At 39.4% G+C, this 22,879-nt stretch overlaps 1 pseudogene; it reads right to left on the bottom strand.

Annotated features, from left to right (window-relative positions):
- Positions 1–4,109: 4,109 nt before the first annotated feature.
- Positions 4,110–4,942, bottom strand: LOC138386148 (small ribosomal subunit protein uS5 pseudogene; annotated as a pseudogene).
- Positions 4,943–22,879: the final 17,937 nt, after the last annotated feature.

Genomic DNA, 22,879 nt, shown 5'->3' with positions numbered 1-22,879 from the left:
CAGGAACAACAGGATATCTGCTCTAGCTTCATCCTCTCTAGGTGAGGTTCTACACTTTCTTACCCATTAGCCAAAGTACACCCACCACCAAATAGCCTCTTACCTAATGTAGAGTAAAAATTTAAAGTTGTTTCTTATGTGTTATTTCTTACTCATCTGTATGGGTTACGTATGCTTATCGATTCCATGTAATGTCTAGAGCCTACAATGCAATGGAGAACTTGAGAGGTCTCTAACTTACTTTCAATAATGCTATCTGCCCACACAATGTAAGTTATTAGTACACGAAAACCCTACTTACTCAGGATCTAAACAACTGAAACACTCGAATAAGCAATTCTAATTTTGGCGCAAAGAGAGAAACAATAAAAAATTTTTTCTAATACTAGAACTTCTAGAGTATGCCAATGGGTCAGTATATTTGCAGGATTATGTAGGGATTGCTGATGTGAATTTTGATCTGATAATAGAAGCACTTTTCTCCCTGTCTATGAGAGAGGTGGTTTCAACTACAGAACTTCAGATCATGTTTTGCCAACAGCCCTAAGCCCATAACAACCAACACCCGGCAGACAGTACCAATAAAAATAAAACAAAATAGAAAACCAGTACCTAGTGACTCCTCTGCCCTGCGACGCTGAGCAATGGCATGGCATGTGGTCAGGCCTCCCTGCTGCTTGCTGACTGTGGGGTCTGACACACTGTGTTTCCACTCCAGTGGGGCCTGCTTGCCCTCAAGGATACCCTTTGCTTGCCTTGAAACCTGTGATAACTGTCAAAGCCACCAGGCCCATTTGGCTGTTGCAGTCGTGTTGCTGGCAACGGTTTCCACACCAGGAAGCACAGCTGGCACTGGCTGTCTGAACCAAGGGAACTGTAAACAGTGCACAGTGGCAATTTGGTTTAAAGATGGCACATTAATTTTTAAATGTTTTCCATATGCTGAATATACTATTCAATGAACCAAAGTTTCTTAAATTCTTTGAGCCTCAGTAACTTCAACCACAAAATGAAGATAACAATATTTACTTTTTCAGGGCTGTTCTGAAGATATGAAAACATGCCTAGGACAGGGCCTAGCATGTAGTTGCTCAAAAAAAAAAAAAAAAAAAAAGCCTCAGTAGGACTAGTCATAGTAGTGGTAGCACAAGCAGCAGTGGCAGTAGCATTAATAGGGATATTTGTAATGCTATTAGAACAATGATGAGAAGAGGGAAACAAGCTGAGATGGGGACACTGCAGATTGGCCAAGCTAAAGAACAACCACCGCAGCATTAGGATGCTAAAGTTCAAGAGATTTGAGTGAGTGAAGTCTGTTTCCAAGCAGAGCAGAGATGAACCTACAGAAGGTGTCCTGGAGAAATGACAGCGTCACTTCAGCCTTGTCCACACAGAGGCTCTCTAATGAGGATGTTCACAAGCTGGGTCCATTCTAAGATGTCACTCTACTGGCCTCAAACCAACCTCCAGAGAAGTTAGACTTGAGGTCTGACCCCAAAAGAGTTCTTACATCCAGTGAGCCACATTCAAGATTTTTGTTCATGAAAAGAAATCACTGTTTATATTTTTTCTTTTCTTTCTTTCTTTTTTCTTTTTTTTATTTTTCCTAAGGCTGGGTCTCTCTCTGGCACCCAGGCCAGAGTGCCATGGCATCATCCTAGCTCACAGCAACCTCAAACTCCTGGGCTCAAGCAATTCTTCTGCCTCAGCCTCCTGAGTAATTGGGACTACAAGTGCATGCCACCACACCCAGCTAATCTTTCTATTTTTTTGTAGAGATGGGGTCTCGCTCTTGCTCAGGCTGGCCTTGAATTCCCGGCCTCAAGCAATCCTCCTGCCTCAGCCTCCTAAAGTGCTAGGAATACAGGCAAGCTACCGCACCCGGTCTATATATTTTTCTTTTTAACGTGTATTAAATAACACTGAGAAAACATCCCCCAAATTCCAATGATGCCATTATGACCAAGAGCACACAGTGAATAAAGACTAAAGATTGCATTTCACCTGGCCAAGCTGGGTTTGGATGATTTACTGCTCTGTCCTCCTGGTGTTTCTGGAATCACAGTGCATCCCATAGAGGAAGACTTGGAAGCATCAGACCCACTCAGCTTTAAGCCTTTCTCCTTCAGGTTTGAGATTACTTACCTCTAGGAAACTTTCCCTGACCTCCTCCTCCAGAGGCCAATCTGAATGTCCTTCTTGTGTACTATGTTCTGCCACAGCGTAGAGGATTTTCTTACCACACCATATTGTAATTAGCTCTCTTGTCTCTATTTCCACTAGACTATAAGCTCTTAGAGGGTAGAGTCTCTTCCTTCTTTGTCTCTCCATATCTCTAGCACCTAGAAGAGTGCCTATCAATAGTTGGTGTTATCTCTGTATTTCCTAAATGAATGGATGAATGCTGGAGCTAGTGGCAGTGGTGGCAGTGGTGGCAGAGCTTAATGGCAACAAGGACTCCAAGAGGAAACAGAGAGGCTCATGTGATATGGAGTAAAATCCTAGGCTGATACAGCTCCATGCCTTCGAAAAGATTCCAGAGACATCTGAGCCTACCTGTGGACATTCTATTTTCATATTAGCATGTTACCATTTTGCCTGTGACTTTTGTACTTACAAAGCAGCCACCAAAAGCATACCTATACTACCATTAGGTATGTACTCACTGAGAGATGAACTGGCCCAGGTGACAAGATGTTCCTGTAAACAGGCACAACACCATTTGCATTTGACAGTTTGGCACTTCGGGTAAAGTATTTGGTGGCAGCCAAAACTGCCTTCAGAGACAAAGTGGAGGTGGAAGAAGAAAGAAGGTGAGAGTGGAGGAGTGTGAATTCTTATGTATCATCTCCTTGGCTCAGCAAAGCAAAGCAGCAAAAGAATACATATGTCATGATGATTAATGCCCTGGGATTCAGTGACACCGTGCTTTGGAGATCCAACAACTGCCATCTCAGCCTGGGCTGTTGGAGAACCTAATGTAATCCTACTGAGACAGGGTAGACAGAAATTCTCCTCTCTTTATAAAAACAATTCAGTGATAACTCAATGGAAGATACAGTTTTAAATATATTTTGTTTCTGTAAAAGTTTATTAGGCATAAATAGTTATGTTTGTGTTTTAACCAAAATATATTGATAGCTCCTGAAAAGTAAGAAAACAACATTCTTTTCCACCAGGTCTACATAAGTGGTGACTCACTTTTGGAATATGGGATTAGGTAGTGGTAGGCAGGCTAGTGTAAGGGATGACAGGATTGAAAACCCAGGGAAATTGGAGGGACAGGGAGAAACTCAAAGAATGAACTTCTGTATGTGGATCAAGGATCCATTATGCTGAGAACAAGTATGTAAAGGCCTGACTTGGGAGGGTTTTCTTAGAACCAAGAAGCCCAGGAGAGAATTAAAAACGATGGACATAAATCCTCTTAGCCATGAAGCAGATCCTACCTATAGGCAAGAGGTAAATACATCCACCTTCCTGGAGGAGAAAGTATTTGAAGAAACTAATTAGACCTTCAAACACTTCTAAGAAATTTTGGAAACTCCAACTGATATGAGGGTAAGGAAAGTTGGAAACTTTCATATAGTTAAACTATAGAAAATTAAAACAAGAGACAAATTACATCTACCTTTGCTGCCCTCCCCAACAAAATTTATAATATAGCATGAATTGGAAAGGTTGTGGACTTAAACAAAATAAAGTTTTGGAGACTGAATTCCAAGACTTATTCTTTTGAAAACATCTTAACCAAAACATTTTAGAAATAAATTTGAAAAGTTATGTGATGTCTATTAAAATGTAAGTTCGGACACAGAACTGGTTTTTTAAAGAAAAACGCTGGCTTTTGTCAACATATTTCAAGAGAGAGAAGCAAAGGTTTTTCCTTGCAGTTGTTCTATATGCTCCAGTGCTTTGAAGGAGCTAGCCAAGAGCACTAATTGTTAGAATATTTTTATTTGCTCTAACTTCCATCCCAACTCTACTATCCCTTCAGATTTGAGATCACATCCATGTGCTTCTCACCATTTCCAATGATCTGCCCACTTTCCTTTTTCCTTTTCTTTTTTAATAGGCTTAATTCGCTTTATTTTTCTTGTATAAAAATGCTATGTTGTAGCCACAGGTGGAGCCTGGGTCCTCTGCACAGAGACTCCACAGAGACTTGTGGGTTTAACAAGATTGCCAGTGAATTCCTGATAGGGAGACTTGGTAAATACTGTATCTTTCCAGAGGTCAAAAGTCAGATAGCTATATAGGTCTTGGAGATGGCATCAAAAGTAGCCTTGGCAAAGTTGCACAGGACGGCAGTGCAGCCCCTGGCTGAGGTGTAGCAGTCACGGATACCAGCCATCAGCAGGAGCTTCTTGGGCACAGGGGCTGAGACTATGCCAGTTTCTCCAGGGGCAGGGATGAGAGGTACCAGCACAGAGCCACAGCTGCCTGTCACCTTGCAAGGAATGGTGTGGGGCCTGCCCATCTTGTTCCCTCAGTAGCCTTTCCGCATGGGGACAATGGAGAGCTTGGCCAGAATGATGGCCCCTCAGATGGCAGTGGCTACCTCTTTGGAGATCTTAACACCCAGACAGACGTGGCCATTTTAGTCCCCGATGGCAACAAATGCCTTGAACCTGGTCCACTGGCCAGAGCGGTTCTGCTTTTGCACCGACATAATCTTCAAAGCCTCGTCCTTGAGAGAGGGCCCCGGGAAGAAGTCAATGATCTCAGACGCCCTGGTGGGCAAGGAGAAGAGAGAGATCTCTTCTAGGGATTTGATCTTCATGTCCTTGACCAGGTGACCCCGCTTGATGATGGCCTCCACTCCTTGTCCTTGGCCTTGCCTCTGCCCGGGACGGCCCTGACCACGGCTGCGACCCCGAATGCCGCTGCTGATGCCTCCCCGGAAGCCGAAGTCGCCGCGGCCTCCCTTTCCAGGGCCCCTGGGGCCTCTGGGCCGCTGCAATAGCGTCATCCGCCATTTGGTGTTTTCTTGGAGAAGAAGGTGCTCATATTTCATTGTCGCTGTATTCTCTACTGACTCTTTCTTTTTCTTATCTAAAGGAAGTTTTTTCTCCATTAACTTTGTTTGCTGTAGACAATTTGTAAAATATAGAGGATCCCACCATCATCAAAAGCCATTATGGACATTTGTCATAAGCCCTTTAGTCCTTTCTTATTATTATTAATTTTAACTAAATGAGAAAATTATGCATAATTATGTATCCTATTTTGTTACACCTAACACAATATCTTAAAACATTATTTTGCCATACTTAAACATCAGCATTATCCACTATCATTTTCTTTTGCCTTTAAAAACTACTCACAAAAATGATTTTAATTGTGGTATGATAGCCCATCCCAGCTATTCCATAATTTCCCAAGTATTACCAACTAATCTAATTTTATTAAATATTAAGTTATTTCTAACATTTCACTGTTAGAAATAATGGTGTGATAAAATGTGAACATAAATCTTTGTCCAGATAACTATTTTCATAGGATAAAACCTTACATGAAACAATATCGATTTGAAAATATAGCTGTTTTTAAGACTCTTGATGGATATTGCTAAATTGTTGGCAGAAAGATTGTACATGAAATCACCCATCTTGCAGAACTCCTGACAACCTTGGTTATTACCGGATAAAAATATTTGCTAAAATGTGCTCTGTAGAAAATGCTACCTAAGTTTTGCTTTAATTTGAATTTTTGCAAATTTGCCTTTCTTGTATTCCCAAAGAAGGTATTTTTCATATTTTGTTCACATTTTTTAAATTATTTCTGCTTCCTCTTTTGTGATTTTCTTGGAGGTATGTATGAAAAATCACAATTTCTTACATGTGTTAGTTGTTATTTATCTTTTTGTTTATGACATACAAAAATTTTTCATTTTATCATCAGTCTTTTCCTCACTGACAGATGTGATTTCCTTAATTGCTTTCAAATTTAGAAAATACTTTTCTATCCAGAGATCAGATAAATAGTCATCTATATTTCTTCCAAGTTTTTTGGTTTAACTAGTTTTATTTAATTGCTATCCATTTTGAATAAAATGGGTAATTATTTTTGGAGAGGGGCTAACCTGAATTTGTTAATTCAAATAACCTATTTCCCCAAGTAGCATTATAAAAATACCTGCCTCCTGTCTCGCTGATTTACGGGTGAGACAGGGGACAGGTATTAAACTTTCCTATATTCCAATTTCTATTTCCAACCCGTTTATTTTTATTACATTAAAATAATAAAACCAGTGCAATGTTGTTTTTACTATTGTGGCTTTTTATAAGCCAGTAGAGTGATTAAGAATGCTACTGTGAAACCAGGGTGCTTGTACTCACATCTCAGCTCTACCCCTTAGCTGTGTAACAGTGGGCTAGTTATGGCCTCTCTGTGACTCAGTTTCCTTCTCTGTAAAATGGGCATACCAATATTACTTCCTTCATGAGGTTGTTATGAAGATTAAATTAGTTGTCTAAAACCTCTTATTTTTATAGAGGAAATTCTAAAAGACCAAGGCACAAAATGGGTGTCTGTAGCTAAAGAATAACATAATTGCCAAATACCAGTTTTGCTGAAGTGGCTAAATATCTCAGAACTATACCATGTCCAACTTGCCACTTCAATTTTGTCTTTCTTGGTTTCTCATACCCTGGTTTAAAGACCAAATAAAGTTGTGAACACAGAAAAGAGTGTTCTAAGAAAACAGAATCCCGACTTTCAGGGATTGCTGTTTTTCTAGTTAATAGTCACCACACAGTTACATCATTCTGAGCAATAACTGTGATGCATAGCTCTGTGCAGCATTGGAAGTAGATTCACTATCAAGGATAAGGCTTTCAGGAAGGGGTGGCCTCTTCTCACCCACCCGTGCTGCTCCCTAGTCATCTCAGGATCAGTATCCATGAGTAAAAAATACAGAGAGAAGGTAGTAGACTGAACTACATTTATGATTTGCTGGATATTCTCTGTCAAAGGAATGAAATCATATAACAAAATATGAATCTGTTCTGTATAAAAGTGGAGAAATCTGTTATTTATTTAGAAAGCAGATTTCTCTCTGCTTTGGTTATCTGTGATTCTTTAGAATAATATGTTTAATATAATAATATTTTATTTTTAGAGCAGTTCTAGTTTCACAGTAAAATTAAGTGCAAAGTGCAGAGAGTTCTCATATGCCTCCTGCCCCACATGTGCACAGCCTCCCCGAACGTTCACTACCAAAGTGAGACAGTTGGTACAATTGGTGAGCCCACATTGACACATCATTATTACCCAAAGTCCACAGTTTACATCAGAATTCACTCTTGGTGTGATATACTCTAGGGGTTTTGACAAATGTATAATGACGTGGAGCCAACATTATAGTATCATACAGGGTAGTTTCGTTGCCCTACAAATCCCCCTTGCTCCACATGTTCATCTCCTCCTCCCGCCTAACTGCTGAACTTTTTACTGTCTCCATAATTTTACCTTTACCAGAGTGTCATATAGTTGGAATATATAGTATGTAGCCTCTTCAGAGTAACTTCTTTCACTTAATAATATGCATTTAAGATTCATTTATTCTTTTCATAGCTTGATAGAGTATTTCTTTTTAACACTGAATAATATTTTATTGTACAAATGTACCACAGTTTCTTTATCCATTCACCTATTGAAGAACATCTTGGTTGCTTCCAAATTTTGGTAATTATTAAAAAAGGTGTTATAAATATCCATGTGCAGGTTTTTGTGCATACATAATTTCAACTTATTTGGGAAAATACCCAGCATAGTGATTGCTGTATCGTATGGTAGGAGTATGTTTAGTTTTGTATAAAACTGCCAAACTATCTTCCAAAGTGGCTATACCATTTTGCATTCCCACCAGCAATGAATGAGAGTTCCTGTTGCTCTGCATCCTTGCCAACATTTGTTGTTGTCAGTGTTTCGGATCTTGGCCCTTCTAATAGGTGGGTTTTGATATCTCATTGTTTTAATTTGCATTTCCCTGATGACATATGATGTGGAGCATTTTTTGATATGCCTATTTGCCATCTTTCAATCTACTTTAGTGAGAAGTCTGCTCATATCTTTTGCACATTTATTAATTGAGTTGTTTTTGTTCTTGTTGACTTTTACAAGTTCTTTCTATATTTTGAATAACAGTCCTATATCAGATGCATCTTTTGCAAATACTTTCTCTCAATCTATGACTTGTTTTCTCAGTCTCTTGACAGTGTCTCTCATGGACCAGTTTTCAATCTGATATCTATTTTTGCCCTTCAAAGTGCACAAATCTAATAGGCTATTGAGTGAAAGTTTTCCTGTTACCCTAGAATTGGCTATTAGGTCCCCAATATGGGGATAAGAAGCTGGAGAACTGATAACAACTGGAACCAACCACCTTCTTCAAGGCTTACCAAGAAACAGACAAATGGCTCTGTCTCTTTCAACTGTCACCCCAAACTGCACCCTCTTCCTCTCTAGTCAAGTCTGAAAGGGGGACTGGGGTGGGAAAGGAGAGGCAGGAAATCATCAAAGGCCTTGATGGAGGTGGGAAGGGAGTAATGCTGCAGTTTTCCATCCACTCTCCCAAGGACACTCCTCTCACCACTGAGCCAAGTTCAGGGGCTGCCAAAAGAACCATTTGCCTATAGGAGGGTAAAGCCAGCATTTCATTTCTAGCTTTGACATCTATACCTGCAGTGGCCTTGCTAATCCACTCCCTGTACCTATTTGAACTAAGGGCAGGGGGAAACAATACATGGAAAAGAATAAAAACACAGCCTTGGGGCAACCCATATGTGTATGTCCATGGGCCAAGTGAACTTGGGGAGAGTAGCTAGGTTCATGTTATCTTAACATATTCCAACCATGAGGGCTGGCCGCTGAGCAAGTGGACCCCAGCAGCAGGAGGCTGACGGTTGTTTACATGAATGAGATCTTACTAGAGCTGGATCTGCCATATCAATGACTGTGCGAGGGGGTCCCACAAAGGCCTTCTGAAAACTCCCATGTAGAGGGCCATAGGCTGACAGTCCACATTCACCAGAGGAACAGTCAAAAACTTACAGAGGACAGAATACAACCGCACTATTAAATGTAAGAAACTTGGCCTTTTTTCCTCCTCCAAATTATTCCAAACCATGGAAGCCTAGAAGAAGGAGAGGGAGACGGTATCCCAGAGGCAGACCATACCTCTGTCTTCCATTCCTGAAACCTCATATCTGGCCTATAATGTTGGAGGGGATACCTTTAAATAGGATTGAGATTGAAGATATAATAGTGAAAATTGTTGTATTTTTGTTTTAAAAAATAAATAAATAAATAAAACTGACCAAAAGATAATGGTATCTGCCCGAGGAAAAGGGAAATTTGGTAGACCTTAAGTAATTGGAGAAAAAAAGTTGTTACTTTCATGTGTATGCCCCAGGCAAGTTCAGACTATTCAATAAACTCATTACTCAAAGTAAACAAAAAAGTGAAATATTGCCACTGGGAAAAGAAGTGCTCCACTAAAGTGGTTACAAGTGAAAAGTAAAAGAGATTTACAAATTCAGTGCAATCCCCATCAAATTACCAAAGTCATACTTCACAGAGCTAGAAAATACAGTTCTATGCTTTGTTTGGAACCAGAAAAGAGCCCAAATAGCCAAAGCAATCTCAAGCAAAAAGAACAAATCTGGAGGCATCACATTACCAGACTTCAAACTATACTACAAGTCTATAGTAACGAAAACCTCATGGTATTGGTACAAAAATACAGACATAGACCAATGAAACGAACAGAGAACCCAGATATAAAGCCATCTACCTACAACCAATTGATTTTTGACAAAGCAGAAAACAAGGTACACTGGGGAACAAAAGCCCTATTCAATAAATGGTGCTGGGAAATTGGAGAGCCACATGCAGAAGAATGAAACAGGAAAACTACCTCTCATCACTCACAAAAATTAATTCAAGGTGGATGATAGACTTAGATCTAAGGCATGAAAACATAAGAATTCTAGAGGAAAATGTAGGAAAAATTCTTCTAGATATCAGTGTAGGCAAAGAATTTATGAAAAAGACCCCAATAGCAATCCTGAAAACAACAAACATTAATAAATGGAATTTGATTAAACTAAAAAGCTTCTGTACAGCTAAGGAAACAATCAACAGAACAAATAGCCTACAGAATGGGAGAAAATATTCACATGCTACCCATCCAATAAAGGACTAATAACCAGAATTTACAAATAATTCAAGCAAATCAACAAGAAAAAAAACAAACAACCCTATTAAAAAGTAGACAAAGACATGAGCAGAAGCTTCTGAAAAGAAGAAAGCACCTTCTGAAGGCTGAGGCTGGAGGATCACTTGAGCTCAGGAGTTCAAGACCAGCCTGAGCAACATAGTAAGACCTCATCTCTAAAAAAATGAAGAAAAAAAAAAAAATTAGCAGGGCGTGGTGGTGCACTCCTGTAGTCCCAGCTACTTGGGAGGCTGAGGCAGGAGGATGGCTTGAGCCCAGGAGTTTAAAGCTGCAGTGAGCTATAATGGCGCCCCACCACACTTCAGTCTTGGCAACAGAGCAAGACCCTGTCTCTAAAAAAAAAAAGAGAGAGAGAGAAAAGAAAAGGAAAATCACCTTGCCCAAAGGCACAGAATGTTCAAACTCAGGTCTCTGTGACACAACCTTTTCATCTAAGCTGCCCTGCGTCTCTCACAGAGCCAGATTCCTGGTACATTCTGTACTCACAGGCTTCTAATAAGATAAACAAGATTGAGAAAACCCAGAAATTTTTCTCAAAAGGTCCTCCGGCCAGACGAGGTGGCTCACGCCTGTAATCCTAGCACTCTGGGAGGCCGAGGCAGGTGGAGTTTGAGACCAGCCGGAGCAAAAGCAAGACCCCATCTCTACTAAAAAATATAGAAAGAAATTATATGGACAACTAAAATATATACAGAAAAAATTAGCTGGGCATGGTGGCACATGCCTGTAGTCCTAGCTACTCGGGAGGCTGAGGCAGGAGGATTGCTTGAGCCGAAGAGTTTGAGGTTGCTGTGAGCTAGTCTGACGCCACAGCACTCTAGCCTGGGCAACAGAGTAAGACTCTGTCTCAAAAAAAAGAAAAAAAAGTAAGGTCCTCCAACACCAGCATCTTCTACAAAATAAAGATTCCCAGAGACACACATCCTACCACATTAAACTTACTGAATCAGAATCACCAGAAGTAAAACTGAGGAACCGATACTTGAACACTCTCCAGGGGGGTTTACATACTTAAAAGCTTCAGATCTCCTGCCCTGTGTCTTTTTTATTAGACACCAAGAATGTACTTAGCAAAGGCTTCCCAGAGACAATGCCCTGACCCGTGGTGGTCTAGCCCCACAGTATAGCTCAAACATGATGGGGATTTGAGGGAATACTTTATGATACATTCAGTGCTCACCTTATGGCTGGCAACTTACTTGATTAAGTTTCAGCTGCCTCTGGCTGAACTCTGAGGCCTATCTCACAGAAAGCACGCAAAAGCAACTAGTTTGCTGATCTTTTTTTGTGACAACCACAAAAAAAAAATACCCTGTTCTATCAGAATGTTTGTTGCTTGTCTATTCTTTGCAGAGATACAGGGTTCTTGTCCTTAGAAAGACTAGAGTGAATAGTGGAATCGGATAAGAAAAGAATCAATTTTTTCTCTGTCTCTTTCTCACATACACACACACACACACACACACACACACACAAAATTTCCATGAGCCACCTTACCCTGTCTTCATAATTAGAATATCATGTTTGAGTTCTTCAACTTTCTAGACCAATCTCTTGTCTTTTCTTTTCTCCTTGCAATGATGTTATACTCTTGTATTTATTGGACTTTCTATTATCAAAAATTATCTAGATATCATAAACTCAACAACTGCCTTGACAGAAGACATCCCCACAACAAATCCACTGACCATATAAACTAAGAAAAAAATAGAAGACATCTAGTATCAACAGTGGAGATCCAAAATACTTAGGAAACAAAACCCCTAAGAGTCAACCCAGCTTATTGATTAAACACTTGAATAAAGACTTTCCAGTAATAATCCCCCCAAATTTTATTTCTCTTAATATATAATACCTCATTAAAATTTGTTCACCTCTTCTCCTCCCCCAGATCAAAGAAAATAATGCACAATGAGAATCAACTCACACATTTCAAAGTCAAACTTACCATAGGACTTCAACTGGCAAACCTCAGTCAGTGATTCCTCCTGGTTTCCAAGCCGGAGCATACGAGGTTTTGTCTACTCTGCTCTAAATGAATGTCCAGCCCCCTGCAATGCAACAGGTCACTAACATACTGAAAAGGAAACGTGGTCTCACCTTAATTCATATGGCCCATCGTGTCTTTGCTGAAGCAGGCTCCCATGTATTTATTTCAGGATGTGGACAAAACTGTCTAATGTTAAATACTCACAAACAGAGAGAGGAAAAATAAAAATTCAGTGATGCCTATGTGATTCTCAAGCCCCATACAAATGGAAAATTCATTCTATACTGAATCAAGTAGAAAAAGAAACCATTTCTTATCTGGAGTCATTCCCAAATAAATGTTTTACACGCACCTTTTATGCGAACTCTAAGCTTTCAGAGTTTCAAATGCTACTTACTATTAATATAATCTCACTACAAATTTTACCCCAGTTGCTTTTATTTTCAGAGACATAATGAGTACATTTTACTTGGGAGGAAGTTTCCATCTATAATTTTTTTAAACAAAACCTAAGCCTTACTTTTGGTTAACTTCATGCTGTTCAACTAAAGCTGGACTTACCTGTGTTTTTTCTTTGAGGCGGAACAGACATCATTTACGCAGTCTATCTTTTCAACAGAATAACATGCTGGCTTTTTTCCACGTGACATTCATTTCCAGTCCCTAGAAACAATTTGTAGAGAGAGCAAATTTGCCACATGTACAGCAACTAGCTTATAAATATGTATCGTGGAAAATTTTCCACATGCACAGAAAACCTCATGGTGTGGTTCAGAAAACAAGTCACTCCCAAGCTGTGGGAAAGAGGAGGTGTTCCTGACTTTAAAGCAAGATCTGCCACCGATAGTCATTCTAGTTATTCTGAACCTCTAACCGGCTCTCCCTGTGTTACTTTGAGATATTTATTGTGTGTGATCAGTTGAAAGTTAGTGTGTCATAATCTCAAAAAGAAAAAAAAACTCTTTTACTTGAATTTGTTCATAAAGGACGTACATTCTTATTGGAAAACATAGCTTTTGTTCCCCAAATCACATATTAACTGTTTAGTTATGGAGTTCCTAAAATAAAGGCAGTTGTTAAAATAGTAACAAATACATGGAAACCATTGCAGCCTTGACCAACCACAGGTGAGATGGCACTCCTTTATTTGCTATCATCAAATATAAAAACCCTTATGGAGAAAGAAATCATAATAGTTGAAAGTTTTACCCGTGTAAAGAAATCTGGCTTGTCTTACGGGTTCCTTCTAACGGAAAGGTAATAGTTTGCTGCCAGTTTGCTGCAAGGTTTCGTATTATATGTCTAAGCCACATGAAATTGAGAAAGCAGCTGCTTTGCACATATCCCCGATGGCCTACATGACACCTCTGTCTCCCCTTCAGGATCTAGCTCGATGTGTCCTCACGGATGAGTCTGTCCAACAGCTTCTTCTACAGCTGGCCAAGCACCTGCATCCCTCCGTATACAATCTCTCTAGGAGTCATTCTTACCGACCATAATTTCATTTCCCCAGAGTCTCCTCAGAGGCCTTACAGAAATCTTGCCGCATTTGCTGTGTCCCTACCTGTCCTGGAGTGCTGGAGCTGACTGGAGAAAGGCAGCAGGGGCCGCTGTGTGGCTGCCCTGTGGGAGATCCTGGCCCTGCCGGAGCTGGGAGAGGGCACAGTGCCGGCAGCTGGAGGAAGAGGAGGAGGAGGAGGAGGAGGAGGAGGAGGAGGAGGAGGAGGAATTCATGTGAGCCACTGCAAACAATACACGGTGCCAACAAAAACACCATTCTTTTTCCCAAGAAGTTCAAAGCGCTTTGCAAACATTAACTCCTGAGCCCAAGTAGTTATGGAGCAATTATTACTTTACTACACCCTTAAGATAACCACTGCAAGCAAAGTCACTAGAAAAGGGAGTCTATTCCTTGTTTCATTATTTCTCAGTTATCTACTGAGCACCTACTATGTGCTGGGCACCAGAAGTAGAGAAGCTCCTATGGGGCTGTCACACTATTTCACGCCCTTTTGTTTACCCAGTCGGGGCACTAAGCACCTGGCTACACCACTTACTACACTTATTTACACTTTATTTTTACCCAAATTGTTTAATGGAATGTGCTCCATTCTTCAGAATGCCCATAAAGGGCCAAGTGCTGAGCAAACACAAAAAAGAAAAAAATTTTAAGTTACCTATAAATCTCATTACAATTATAGGAACTGGGGGATATCAATTCAAAGTGCTTTCTTTTAAGATGCCATAAACAAAGCTATAATGTGAGCAATACTTGTCTCTTTCAATGTTGGTGGAATTGCTATAGGGAACAAGGACAGTTAAGATTGGCAATATTATACCAAGAAGTTTATATAAATAATCTGCATTTTTAAAAATCATTAATCAGATGAGCAAGTATGTTTGATGAAGCAAAGAGTATTTATCCATGGGTCTTTTTATGATCTCCTTTTTATTTTATTTGACAAAATGGCAGGTCAGATATAGAAAGTGATTGATGCCATTTTTAAATCCTTCTCTTTAGACAATGAACTCCAGATATTTTAGAGTATATGGTTATCTAAGAATAACTGGACAAAAGAGGCTGGTGGCTGCTTTTTAAAAATGTATGACTTTCTGATGAAGCAAAAGGACTCAAGCTGTTGTCTTTTAAAGATGCGAGCTGAGAATTCTAGTCTGTTCAGGGAGTCACTAATCCAACCCAGTTTAGACTGAATATTGCAAGCTATGGCAGTACTCAGAAACTTGCACATATTTTAAAATTCATAGGGAATTATGACACCACTTAAAACCCAACTTTCCATCCTAATAAACACTTCCTTGACTAAACAGAAGATAATGGAGATATAATATTGATCCACCACTCAGATGTATTAGTTAACACACATACCAGATGAAATTCAAACCCCACATCTTAGCAGTTAAATAGTGTCTTCATTTGGCCTCAACGTACCTTTCCAGCCTCAGCCTCACCCTTCTTATCCCTCTAGCCATAGCATAGATTTTCATAGTATTAATAGTATATCATGCTTATCTAGTGCCCTCTGTCTTGAAGCCTGCCCCTACCCAGCTCCAATAGACACATTCACACACACACACACACACTCATTCACACACTTTGTCTACCTGGAAAATTTTATTCTTCAAGATCAGACGACACAGAGAAATGCAAATTAAAACTACAATGAGATATCATCTCACCCCAGTTAAAATGGCTTTTATCAAAATGATAGGCAATAACAAATGCTGGCGAGGATGTGAAGAAAGGGGAACCTTTGTATGCTGTTGGTGAGAATGTAAATTAGTGCAACCACTATGGAAAACAGTATGTGAGTTCCTCAAAAAGTTAAAATAGACCTACCATATAACCCTGCAATCCCACTGCTGGGTATGTATCCAAAAGAGGAGAATTTAGTATATCAAAAAGATATCTGTACTCTCCTATTTATTGCAGCACTATTCACAATAGCCAAGATATGGAATCAACCTAAGTATCTATCAATGGGTGAACAGATAAAGATATTGTAGTACATATATATATATATATATATACACACACACACAATGGAATATTATATAGCCACAAAAAGAATAAAATCCTGCCATTTGCAACAACATGGATGGAATTAGAGAACATTGTGTTAAGTGAAATAAGCCAAGCACAGAAAGCCAAAATTTACATGTTCTCACTCATATGTGGGAACTAAATATTAAAAATAATTCATCTCACAGAGACAGAGAGTAGAGTAATGGTTATCAGAGGCTGGGAAGCACAGAGGGAGGGAAGATAAAACGGATGTGGTTAATGGGTACCAAAATATAGTTAGATAGAATGAACAATATTTGATAGCACAGCAAAGTAACTATAATCAACAAGAAGTTAAGGTATACTTTAACTAAAAGAGTGGAATTGGAATGTTCCTAACACAAAGAAATGATAAATGCCGGAGATAATGGATACCCCAATTACCTTGATTTGGTTAATTCACATTGCATGCCTGTATCAAAACATCACATGTTCCCTATAAAGATATTAAACTATTATGTACCCATAATAGTAAAAGTAAAAAAATTTTTTTAAAAATCAGATGACATCTTCTGGTTATTTCTTCCCCAACTCCTATACCACCAGCTTATCACATATTAATTAATTTATTTATATAGATATCTAACTAAAGCTTAACTATCTCATGTATAAGATCATATCTTCTTTATATCTTTAACACCTAGTGTTAAATCTTTGTTGAATGGGAATTTTCTAGAACACATCAATTCCGCACTTACAGAGGCTGGGAAGGTGATCAATTAGACTGGGGTTTACTCTTCAGCTGGTTGCACAAATGGAATTTTTTTTAAAAAAATCTTTTATTAAGCAGAGCTGCTAATGAAGAGAATAAAATCAATTAAATAAATTATTAATTTAAAAACAGATCTGTTATTTCTGATTAAAGAGCTGCTACATTAACACCAACACCATTGTCACTCACCGCTAAGATGGCCAAGAACTTAAGAGCTGGGACCGTGTTCCATCGACTCCAGCTATAATAGCAGCACTGGAGAGAAAACGTTGTACCTGTAGGTTTGCTATAGATTATCTCTGGTTTCAAATTAAATAGGAAGGGAACAGAAGGAAGGCATAGGGAGGGACTCAGAAAAAAAGAGGAAAGGAAAGAGAGGGATTGGCTGCTGCAAAAGATTATCCTTAGAACTAATTTTTGCCATTTTCCTCCTGATGAAAGTGAGAAATAGAGACATTTGTATAAGTTGTACAGAACATAATGATAGGCAGTTGAAGATAAATACTACTTAGTAAAAAATTTGTTCTGTCTCCAGAGGCTCTGGCAAAAAAAAGTATTTTTAGGGCATCCTGCTTTCTTTCAATATGTTTAGGAAGATTTCTTTCCTTATTGAGATTTGAAAAATTGAAGTCTGTTTTCCAGTTCTAACCCAACATAAATTTCAGGAAATCAATAATTTAACAATGTTGCTAATGTAAACCACTTTGTACTCCTGTGTGAATCAGGGCATAGCACCTGCATGTAAAACCCCACACTTTTAATGGGCACAGTAAAGTGCTCTCACAGACATTGTTAGTTCACTTGATCCTCACAGCAATCTTTGAATGTTGGTGTGGCATCTTTTTACAGATAGAGAGACTGAGTCTCAGAGAGGTTTAGTATGTTCCAGAATTAATGTGTAAACCCAAGCCATCTAATGGTACTCTGGGGTTATTTCTGTCACATCACAATATTATTTGAATACTTTAAAAATTATTTTAGACGCAGTTTTGATTCTTTACTTTTAAAAAACGCTAGCACTATATATTTTGCACCCCAATTTACCGAGCAGGAGGTATGCGTATGATACACAATGATTTTTTTTCCTGGATACCTGGAAATCCCTTGAGAATCCACAAGTTACTTAAGGAATGTGTTCGCTGGTTAATTAAACCTCATCAATATGCAAACAATATTTATTTTCAGATAAAACTGAAAACTTTCAACTTTAATTAATTCCTTAGCAGACAATGCAAATTCATGTTTCCCACCAAATCCAGCAGAGGGCAGGATGCTCCCACCAACGGCCAGCTGGCTGGCGCTCCAGGCTAGCCGGGGCAGTAACCTGGTGGAGAGGGTTCTGCCATTAGAGCAATCGTCACTGTCTCTCCTGGATCTGAAAAAGAGTATGTAGGCTTGAGCTGAGAATAGGGGATATGGGACGTGGCCGTGGAACTTTTAGGAAAAGTTTTGCTTTAGAGGCTGCTCACATTTTGTTTGAGATTTGATCTTTAAGATACCTGGAAACTAGCCAGTTCCAATTATCTTCCTGGAATATCTTGCTGAGGAAAGTACACTAGTGAATTATTATAACTTAAGATAGACTATGATAATTTCTATTTCTGGCTTTGGGGCATCTCCAGTCCCAGCTGGGCTACTCCACTCTTGGGCCCCATACCTCAACCCACACCTGCTATCTCTCTGTGCCCTTAAACTATTAGCTCCCTATTGCATGGCCTCCTGTGTCTGTCATCACTGCACAGCCCCCACTAGTAGGGGACAATGACCTCGTGCCCACTAATTCAAATTCTCCCCAAGGCCAGCTCAGTGGCCTCTTCCTCTGGGAAGTTTCTGGAGATCCTGGCCCCACTGGTCATGATCAAGAAACATTCACCAAGGATCAAAGTCGAAGAAAATATAGAAATGAATCTCTAAATTAATGTTTTATCTGAGAATCACAGAATTGCAATTCAGGGCATACATACACACTGAGGTGGTCTGAAGAACAGAGAAGTTTGGCAGTTTTTTCTTTTTTTGTTTTTCCAGGAGACAGGGTCTTGCTCTGTTGCCCAGGCAGACCTCTGTTGCCCAGGCCGCAATCACAGCTCACTGCAGCCTTGAACTCCTGGACTCAAGCAATCCTCCGACCTCAGCCTCCCAAGTAGTTGGGACAATAGGCACATGCTGGCTAGTTTTTCTTTAATTTTTTTTTTTTTTTTTAGAGATGGGGTCTTGAACACCTGGCATCAAGGTATCTTCCCACCTTGGCCTCCCCAAGTGCTAGGATAACAAATGTGAGCCACCATGCCTGGACCCCAGGTTGGGAGCTTTATTTAAAAGAGAAATGTAATGTATTTTTCTGAAAGGAAACTCATCGGCACTGCCAAAGTTTTTGGTAGCTGGCTAGCTCTGATTGGTGAATGACAGTGGTAGATAAAATTAATCTTAAGAGTCACAGCAGGTCATTCAGCAACTAGGCTTGCAGATAATTCTTGGAGCATGGATTATGGGTACTTATTGCTTTTCCCTGAGCCCTTGACTCTAATTTAGTTGGATATGACAATAACCCAATTTGGTAATTAACTTTCACACCAAGTGAACTACTAGATGAAGGTTTTATACCAGATCTTGGGTCTAAAAAGATATGTCCCATTCCTTGTATTCCAGATAGTAGCATGGGAAATGCAAAATGGAAGAGAACAAGGATAAATGCCACGGTTCACAGGACAGACCAGTGCTTCTGAAGGTAGAAGAATAATTGTGACAATCTTCTATCCTAGAGTTTTCAAACTATGGGCAAGAAGTTTTTCATCAGTATCTCAAAGGCTCCCAAAGTGGGGTGGAAGTAGGGGAAAGGATGGGTGGTTGGGCAGGCTTTGCCCCAGCCCCAACTAACTCCCCACCTCTCGCTTCCTCCCAACCAGATGACGGCAATGCCATTTTAACGTGTATTATTTGCATACACCTCTAGGTATTATATGAGGTCTGTCTGGAATGCATCCAGCCATGCAATATGAAAAATAGAGACATTTATTGAAGAACCTACAAGAAACTTTGTACACAGGACAATGACACCTCAGTATTCTTCAAAGGAGTCACCTTGGAACCTCACAAAGTTCTCCCAGCATCTCTTGACCCGAACACGTTCAACATTCTCAGGTGTTCTGTTTGTTGCAGGCCTTCCAGAACGTAGATCACTTTCAAAAGATTCTCGACCATCTTTGAAGTGTTTGCGTCACACTTTTATTTGTGCTGCACTCATTGCATCGTCCCTGAAAGCCTTCTGAATCATCTGAATAGTTTCTGCTGAGGAAATGTTCAAGCTTAACGCAAAATGTGATGCAAATTCGTTGCTCTACTTGCTCAGTCATTTTGAATGTGACGGCCACACACAGTACACATATACTCACCGGCATCTAGCACCCCACTGATTAGTATAGTGACATCATCATTGTTCACACATGTGCATTCCTGTCCACTCTCCTTGGTTACATCTATGTTGTGCAAACCGGTCTCCTTATATTAACAATGGCTGGATACTTTTTGGACAGACCTCATATAAAGATGTCCTTTAAAGAAAGGGCGAGAGTGACCTCTCTGTGTTCATGGAGCTTACATTCTAGAAGGGGAAACAGACATGTAATTATAATTTGATAAATGCTACACTGGGGAAGTGCAGGGTACTCTGAAAAAGTTCTTAAACTCTATGATCAGCACCACCTCCCAGATTATTCATTTGGCCATGTCTAATTAATTATTCCAATAATTCGTTGTCCCCATAGCGTGAAGCCCAGCCTGGCTCTCCTGAGGCCCTCCCGCATCGCCAGTGCAGGATCTCATCCCGGAACTCACATCGCATTTAGTCGTCATGTCTGCTTAGTCTCCTGCAATCTGGAACAGTTCCTCGGTTTTACTTTTTCTTTTACATGACCTTGACACGTTTGAAGAGTATGATCAGTTGTTTTGTAGAATGTTCTCCAATTTCTATTGGTCTGGTATTTCCTAATGATTAAATGAAACTTACATATTTTTTGGCAAGAATACCACAGAAACGATGCTATACCCTTCTTAGCACATCATAACAGGAATTCCATGATATCAATGTGTCACATTTTGATGATGTTAACTTTGATCACTTGGTTAAGTTAGTGTCTGCCGTGTTTCTCCACAACAAAGACAGTACTTTCTCCTTGTAATTAGTGAGGTGAGATAGTCTGAGATTATGCAAATACCTTGTTTCTAATTATATTTTACACACTAGTTTTAGCATCAGTTGAGTGGTCCCTAAAACAATTATTACTGTGGCATTTACCAAATGGTGACTTTATATTTTTGCCAGTCCTTCTACATCTACTCTTTGGAATTCTACTGTAAAGAAGACCTGTCCTTTCTCCTTTACTTATTTATTTATTTGTTTTTATCAGTATGAACTCACAGATATTTAATTTATTCTATGGGTTATAATCCAATATTATCATTATTTATTTTGTTGCCCAAATTGTCCCAGCTTTGGCCTTTAGGAGCTCCTTTAGATCGGCATCCAGTCCTTTCAATATGCTCCGATCATTTTTGAACATTTACCTTCTGACACCATAGGATTATCTACCTTTATCTTGTACTTTCCGCATCCCAGCAAATGGTGCTTAGAAACCAAGTTCTGGGTAGTCAGTGTACTCATTGCTGCTGGGGTGTCATTGCTTCTAGTTATTCTAAGTGAATGAAGCTAGGAAATATATGTATATACAGTCAGCCTCCACATCCATGTTCCGTATCTGTGGGTTCCACATCCCCAGATTCAATCAACTGAGAATTGAAAATAATTTTAAAAAACAATAAAAAATAATACAAATTAAAAACAACATAGCATAATAACTGTTTACATAGCATTACATTGTATTAGGTGTTAATATGTAATCTAGAGATAATTTAAAGTATATGATAAATACTATGCTATTTTATATAAGGGACTTGAACTTTGGTGAAGGGTCCTAAAACCAGTCACCTACAGATACCAAAGGACAACTGTATACACACACATATATATGCACATCTCTCTCTATATTTCTATAACTACCTCTCTATATATACATACATGTGTACACATACATTATACATATATAAATTAAATATTCTTATATTTTTCATTTATAAACAGTGCTCCAATGAATGACATTGTGCACATGTATTTGCATTGCTGGAGGTGTGACTTCAGAATAACTTCCTAGAAATAGGATTACTGGGTCAAAAGGTAAATATATATGTACCTTTATTAGATACTGCTAAATTTTCCTAGGGAGTTTTAATACCTGCCAACGTCCAAGCCCCACTCCAAAGGTTCCAATATAATTGGGCAAAAAGCGAGGACCAAGTATTAGTAGCATTTTTTAAATTTTTATCTCTTTATTGAGGTATAATTTACATACTATAAATTCACACACTATAAGTGTACAATTCAATAATTTTAAAGTAAATTTATGTAGCTATGCAGACATCACCGGTGTTGTTATCTTTTCAACACTCTGTAAGTGATTCTATTGACAGTTAAGAGTTAAGATGACTAAACTGGTCCACTAGTGTTGATGCTTTTTGCTACCATATGGTGTCACTATTCTGCTACTTGGAGGCACGGGGTTTTTCCTACATTGCAGCGCTTAGATCTAGTGGAACCTGTTTCACATTGAACAAAAACATACAGCTGAAAATCTGTCTTCATTCTTTAAAGTCACTCCAGAATCACCGGGCTCTAAAGGCTACATGTGATGGAGCGTCCAGCACAGGATATACCCTCGGCCAGTGCAGCGCTCTTCCACCAACCCCTCATGCTGAAACCACGTCATTAAACCAGACTTCATGTGTGACCTCTTTAAGGGTATTCTCCTATTCATGTCAGTTCATCTCTTCTGTCCTAAAACCCATCTGAGCATAATCCTAGAAAAGGAGAAGCCAACATAAATTTTAAATATCTCCTGGAGGAGATAGTCTTTTGAATGACTCCCTTAAGAAGCACTCAGACTGTCCCATCTATAAATGGTCTAGCATAGACCCAGTGTGGGAAATGTTGGGAATGGTTTCCTTAGGCAGGTGATACTTGAACTGAGCTTTCACTGATAGCTGCGAATTAACCTGGTGAGAAACAGAGAGGTAGAGGACATCATGTTCCAGGCAAAGCAAGCAACATAGGCCAAGACCCTGAAGGAGAGTAGAACAGGAAGGCTGGTGTGCCTGGTGCACACACAGGTGATGGTGGGACATGTTGCTACATAGACTAGAAAGGCAGACCTGAGACCAGATCATCCAAGTCCTTTTAGGCCTGAAGAACTTTGGTCCTAATTTTGAAACCACTGGAAACCCACTGAAAACTTTTAAGTGCTG

The sequence above is a fragment of the Eulemur rufifrons genome, chromosome 1 (assembly GCF_041146395.1).
Source record: "Eulemur rufifrons isolate Redbay chromosome 1, OSU_ERuf_1, whole genome shotgun sequence".
Taxonomy (NCBI): domain Eukaryota; kingdom Metazoa; phylum Chordata; class Mammalia; order Primates; family Lemuridae; genus Eulemur; species Eulemur rufifrons.
The sequence above is the reverse complement of the archived record's forward strand: the minus strand, read 5'-3'. Positions and strand labels throughout refer to the sequence as shown.